The sequence below is a fragment of the Vigna radiata genome, chromosome 8 (genome assembly GCF_000741045.1).
Source record: "Vigna radiata var. radiata cultivar VC1973A chromosome 8, Vradiata_ver6, whole genome shotgun sequence".
Classification (NCBI taxonomy): domain Eukaryota; kingdom Viridiplantae; phylum Streptophyta; class Magnoliopsida; order Fabales; family Fabaceae; genus Vigna; species Vigna radiata.
Genome location: NC_028358.1, coordinates 14,923,477 through 14,929,446, shown reverse-complemented (window position 1 = coordinate 14,929,446; position 5,970 = coordinate 14,923,477). Strand labels below are relative to the sequence as shown.

At 36.2% G+C, this 5,970-nt stretch overlaps 1 long non-coding RNA gene across 4 annotated transcripts; it reads left to right on the top strand.

The window, feature by feature from the left end:
- The first annotated feature begins 389 nt into the window (after positions 1-389).
- Positions 390-3,899, top strand: LOC106771789. Of its 4 annotated transcripts, XR_002669097.1 has the most exons (9): positions 390-763; positions 1,491-1,619; positions 1,771-1,815; positions 1,908-1,977; positions 2,080-2,153; positions 2,423-2,518; positions 2,947-3,171; positions 3,258-3,347; positions 3,604-3,899. It is a non-coding gene; the product is annotated as an uncharacterized LOC106771789 (long non-coding RNA). The 4 variants fall into 4 exon arrangements; XR_002669096.1 differs by lacking the exon at positions 1,771-1,815; XR_001376519.2 differs by lacking the exon at positions 1,771-1,815 and having other exon boundaries at positions 1,816-1,977.
- The last annotated feature ends 2,071 nt before the right edge of the window (positions 3,900-5,970 follow it).

The following is a 5,970-nucleotide window of genomic DNA, read 5'->3' as shown; positions in this document are numbered from 1 at the left end:
TGTCACATTTATAATTCAAAAAACAAGACATAATGTTGTTTCTGAAAATGCAACCAAGACACTAAAGAATATTTGAGCACGAAGTAGTTCCAAATATATTTTAAAGTTAACTATTCTTATTACATTCTTATTCATCTAAAGTGACAAAGAATTGAACTCCTTGTAATAATTTAATCCTTACTCACTAGTGGAAAAAAACCATTCTATAACGTACCTATTATGACGGATAAAAATTATCTATCATAATAAGTATATATTATGACGACTAGTTATAATACATAATACAGTAACAAATTTTATAATTTCAATATGTATTATGACGGAGTTATAAAAATCAATCATAATATTATGACGTGGTTTTGGCACCTGTTATAATACATTAGAGGGAAATTTTGATAACATATTGTAACTAGTTTTGAAATATCAGTCATAATATCTCTCTTGAATTTTAGTCAGCAGTGTCCTAGTCTTTCTCGGTGCCCCTAATTCTCTCTCTCAGAGTCCAGTCCATCGATGGCTTCGCAAATGGCGATCTCTTCCGCATGTGTTCCGTTCTCTTCCCCAATCTCTCTTCCCTCATCAAACCATATCCACTTTCCGTACTCCAATAGGAGCCTCAGCTTGCGAATCCCGCTCCTCTCCCTCCCAATCCCGCCTCCGGCAGCCCTCTCTACCACCAAAACTGGCGCTTCTCTTCCTCTCTTTATTTCTTTCTCCTTTGAAACCCTCCCTTCCTGAGTGATCGGTTTTTCACAGCCACAAGGTACTTTGATTTCATGTTTCTGTTGGTCTGCATTTTTGTTTCATGCAATGCATTTCATTCTCTTTGATGTTCTCGGTGCGTCGATTGTGTTATTTGCTTTTCTTCTTTAGTTTACAGGTGGCTTTGCATATTTTAGGGTTTTACGATTTTGCGTTTAGCTGTGCCAGACGCTCGAATTGAACTAAGTTTTGAGAGATGAGTGTTTGAGAAACAAAAGAGAAAAGAGAAGGGAGAAGAGAGAGAAGGATGTCATCGTTGTCGAGCATGTTCGGTGTGGAGTGGTAGTGCGTCGTCGTTTTCATGTTTTTTTCTTTCTCTGTTTTCTTCAAGCCTCATACTCTACTCTTTAAACATTTTATCTTATATTTCGTGTTTTAATCTCAAATGAAACTTTTCATTTGTGCATTTCTTTTGGATGAATTCACTTTTTGAGGTATGGGGAGCACGCGTTATAGAGAATTCGATTAATTGGCGAACTAATGGTTTGGTTTTCCAATTCAGCTATTAGACTAAAACTAGACACTCTTCCTACACACTTAGGAACACTTTGAAACTTCCTTTACCTTTATATTTCTGAATTCTTGTAGACAAATGTTCTATTTGCACTACTTTCTTCTTACCGTTTTCTTTTTCACATTTTTTGCTACTGAACTGATTTGGTTTCAAGGAGTTGTATGATATGTTATTATGTTTTGGCTCTTATTATGGTGTTGGACTCTGTCGCAAGTATATCCTTTCCAACCTACTCCAGCACCGGTGCCAACACCCCTGGCTGGTTGGATGTCAAATCCAACAACTGTTGCACATCCTACAGTCTCCGGTGGAGCTATAGGTCTTGGTGCACCGTCAATCCCAGGTATTATATTCTTTTGCTTTCTTTCGTTCTCTAACTCTTAATGACTAGTTGAGTTTCGGATGTTGTTTGGTTTATAATCTTTGACCTCTGATGTTTTATTGCCTCTGATCTTTGACCTCTGATGTTTTCTTGATGCAATGTATTCACTAAGGCCTTTAAAGTGTGGGATCTTTGTGCTTGTTCAATGCCCTTTCAGGTTGCCTTTCTCACCTTATTTGTTGATTACCAAATCCTCAGAACTATTGAGTTTGCAATGATTGAAAACAAAAATAATGATAATCGATTCAGGCTGCTCTTGTCAAAGATCGAGGTGTTTCTGTCAATCGTGTGATTTGGAGTCCTGATGGGGCTTTATTTGGTAAAAGCTTTTTAATTCTTCGTGATTTTGTGATGTGAATACTGTATACTGTCAAAAGTCAACTAAAGGAGTCTCTCATTTATGAGTTTTTCTATTGAGCAGGAGTTGCTTACTTAAGGCACATTGTTCAGATATACTCTTACCATGGCAGGGATGAAATCTGACAGCATTTGCAGGTATATGCACATGCAAACACTTGTACAATGAAAAGTTCTTTTTACTTAATTTAGGTTTTATTGACTCGTTTGTGTAATTGTTCACTTGAACTTAAATAAATTGATGCTCATGTCGGTGGAGTGAATGATTTAGCATTTTCACACCCGAATAAGCAGTTATGTGTCATTACCTATGGTGATGATAAGACCATTAAGTAGGTCTGTCAAATTTTGAGCTTAGTTTTATGATGTGAAGATAACATGTGTCTAACTAAGTTATTCAACTTAAGGTTTGGGATGCTGCTTCTGGAGCAAAACAGTATACCTTTGAAGGTCATGAGGCTCTACTTTATTCTGTCTGTCCACATTATAAAGAAAACATTCAGGTACATGTTGACTTTGATACCCAATGTGAAAATGCTAGTTGAGTTTGTTGCTATATGATTCCTTTAGCTGTATTGGTAGAGTGCCCTATAGAAAATCCTTTGACAAGGGTACTAATTTGTTTTCTTACTGAAACTCTATATGCTATAGTTCATCTTTTCCACGGCATTAGATGGAAAGATAAAAGCATGGTTGTATGATAATTTGGGATCTCGTGTTGATTATGATAATTTGGAATCTTTTGGGGGATATGACGGTCCTATGCAATCATATGGGAGGATGTATGATAGCTTAGACTTTGACGATCTTGGTATCACTTGGAATTTTTACATACCTGTACTATTTTTGTTTACTATTTTGGTTTTTGGACATCTGAAATATTGTGGATGGGATGTCCCGATCACTATAAGAAACATGTTTTCTTGTACAGATTCTGTGGAGACTTTGATGTCAGAAACCCATGAATTGGGAGGTTCTGCGGTGGTGGTTGATCGAGCAACACCTAAGGCAAGAGTTTTTATTTTTTGTAACCTGTCATTTTATACAAGTTATCCACAATATAGAGAAATTGTGAGGATGATCTCGTCTAGTGTTTGGTCGTGGAGGTGAAGGAGATGTTGGTCGAAGGATTCGGGATGAAATACTTGTTATTCAGGTATATTTGTTTTTTTTTTCTATAGCGTATGCATATTTCCCTCTTTGCTCCATATGGATTAATCTTATGAAAAATTTCTATTACAGAGAAAGAATAATTGCAAAGATGGAATGATGGAGGAATGACACCAAAAATTACACAATAATACTAGACCTGATGATGTTGTGATCTGTCAGGTAATGTATTAAAAATTTAAGGGAACTATTTTCTTAATAGGAAAAATTTAAAGGTACTGGTGAAAAGAAACTTCGTGATGCTTGATGATGAGATTATGGTAATTTGTTGGATACTTTGTGTCAAGAGGTTTGAAGGGATGTTATTTAGTCATTGTGCTCCATTTTCTTGGCTTACTTGGGTGAAAATTATTGTTTTTGTTGCATTTTTGTTTTATATGTATTGGTGAATACTTATGAAAAACTATTCATTTTGTAGATATTTGATGACACGTCTTTAATGGAGCAACATGTCATAAAGGATGTTCGGGAGCAGTGACCTCTATTTTGTTTAACCATTTGTAAATGATTAGATGTTTCAGTATTACATTTTGAGTTTAGGAACTATTTTATGTGTAAATCACTAGTAAAAAATAAAGTTTTTAAATCGCCCATTATGCCTTAGTTTTCGAAAATCTGAGACATATAAAAATGCGGTGGCAGAATTGTGATTTTATAGGCACTATATGCCTCGGTTCTTCTAAACCCGCTGTCTAAAAGCGTATACGGCCTCGGCTGATTAAAAGACCAACGCAGAAAATTGTGCTGACCACTTAAAAAATTCATATTTTAAACTGCAGATTAGACATTTGCTTTTTCGAGGAGAGATACTGCACCAGTTGTAGATTAAACGAAGTCGTATCACATTTATGCTTCGGTTTTATCGTAACTGATGCCTATATTGGAGTCGTTTTTTGATTATAACCATCGGTTATAGTTGGGTTCGAAGGTTAAAAATCAAAACTTTATTCACTTTTATTGTTCTTCTTCCACAGTCTTTGTGCGAAACCTACCCCGTCGTTCACCACTACTCTCTACTCTCTACTACCGTCGCTGGCTCAACCTTTGGGAGTGGTGGTTTCGACAGTTCTTCATCATCGCCACTGGTCCTTGCCTCCTTGCCATGCCCATTACCAAGTGCACCACTACCACCGTCGTCTTCGTCGCTAGTGTTGTTGATGTTCATCCGCCATTGGTGTTGTTGTTCTTGCTGGTCTGGTATGTTCTTCTCATCAACCACTGCCAAACCCCTCCTTCCTCCTCCACTCCTCCTCCATCGCGCCCCTCTTTTGTTTTCTGATTGATGCATGTGGTGACGTTTGGATGGACTTTATCTGAATCGATAAAAGTTTGAAGCTTTGGAGAAGGGCAAGTTTGAAGCTTTGTTTTGTGTTGCAACTCTTGGTTGGTCTTGGGGGATTCACCTTTGTAAGGTACCGCGTGGGGTTCTGTTGAAGAATTAAAGTGGTTTGGAGCTGGATTGTGAAAAAAAGGTTTTTTTTTTCTTGGGGCTGTTTGTCGGCGATGAAGGGATTGGAGGGGGATTTTGTCCTTTGGTGTTTTCTTTGTTAAAGGGAGCCCTTACTGGGTTGTGGGGTGAGAGTTTTTATGGCTGCAGTAGATGAAAAGAAGAGAAAAGAGAAGGTGGTGAAGGCTTTCAACCAGTGAAAGTGATGGTGGTGGAACATTACGCCTATGGGCAAGGTGGGAGTGCGCAGGTTAGGAAAGTGATGTGAGTTACTCGTTAAAGAGCGAGAAGGAGGATGACGATGTTGAAGGGAAGATATGTATGCGATGTTGTATTATTGTTGCAGAAGTGAAGGGAAGGTTAATGGTGGTGGAGGCAATTAGGGTAGGTGGAAGAACTGTTATTGCCTCGGTTCCCTTAGAACCGAGTCAAATCTCACGTAATGCTTCGGTTAAAGAGAACTGAATCAAATTCTACTGACCTACTACCTCGCCTACATATACTCCGGTTCCCAAACCGATGTCTATGGCAATAAATAATCGATGCCTATACCTTTAATTGTACCAGTGAATATTACATTTTGATGTGTTAATAGAAACAATATTGATTATTTTACTCGTTATTGATTATTTAAACTGCTGGAATTGAATTTTATGCAGAACTGGATATGAATAGTAGCACATACAAATCAAATATTTAAAATAAAAAACGTCACTTTTTACATTGGTTAAATCCATATTAGGTATAAAAGGTCTTGTTTTTTCACACCGGTTATAGTTCCAGTAGGTATAAAAGTGAGATTCTTTTATACTTATTCTAGCGCCATAAGATATAAAAAAAAAAGAATTTTTTTCTCTACCATCAGGGGACTTTTTATACCTGTTCCTAGAGTACCAGGCTTAAATATAAGATATTTATACTTATTATAAACAAAACAAGTATAAAAGTAAAACTTTCTACACCGCTTCTAGAGTAGGTATAAAAAATTGAAAACTTTTCATAACCTCGGCTTCTATACCTACTCAAAAATAGGTATAAAAAGCCTTTTTTAAGAGGTATAAAAAACCTTGTTTGACACAAGTGAATCATCCAAAAATATTATCTAAAAGAACTGTCCTAACTTTTTACATCAGAATAAGTAGGATCGAAATCAATTCTTGTCATGCTTTAAAAAAACAAAATATTATTTCTTTTATGTTATTTTGCATGGTTATTTTGAGGAAAAATAAAATTTTGAAAATCACATTATTTTTGCATATTTAATTAAAGGTGTTGTCTTTGGGAAGACTATATAGAAGGCTAATAATTTCTTTATCCCTAATTCAAAAATTTGATTTT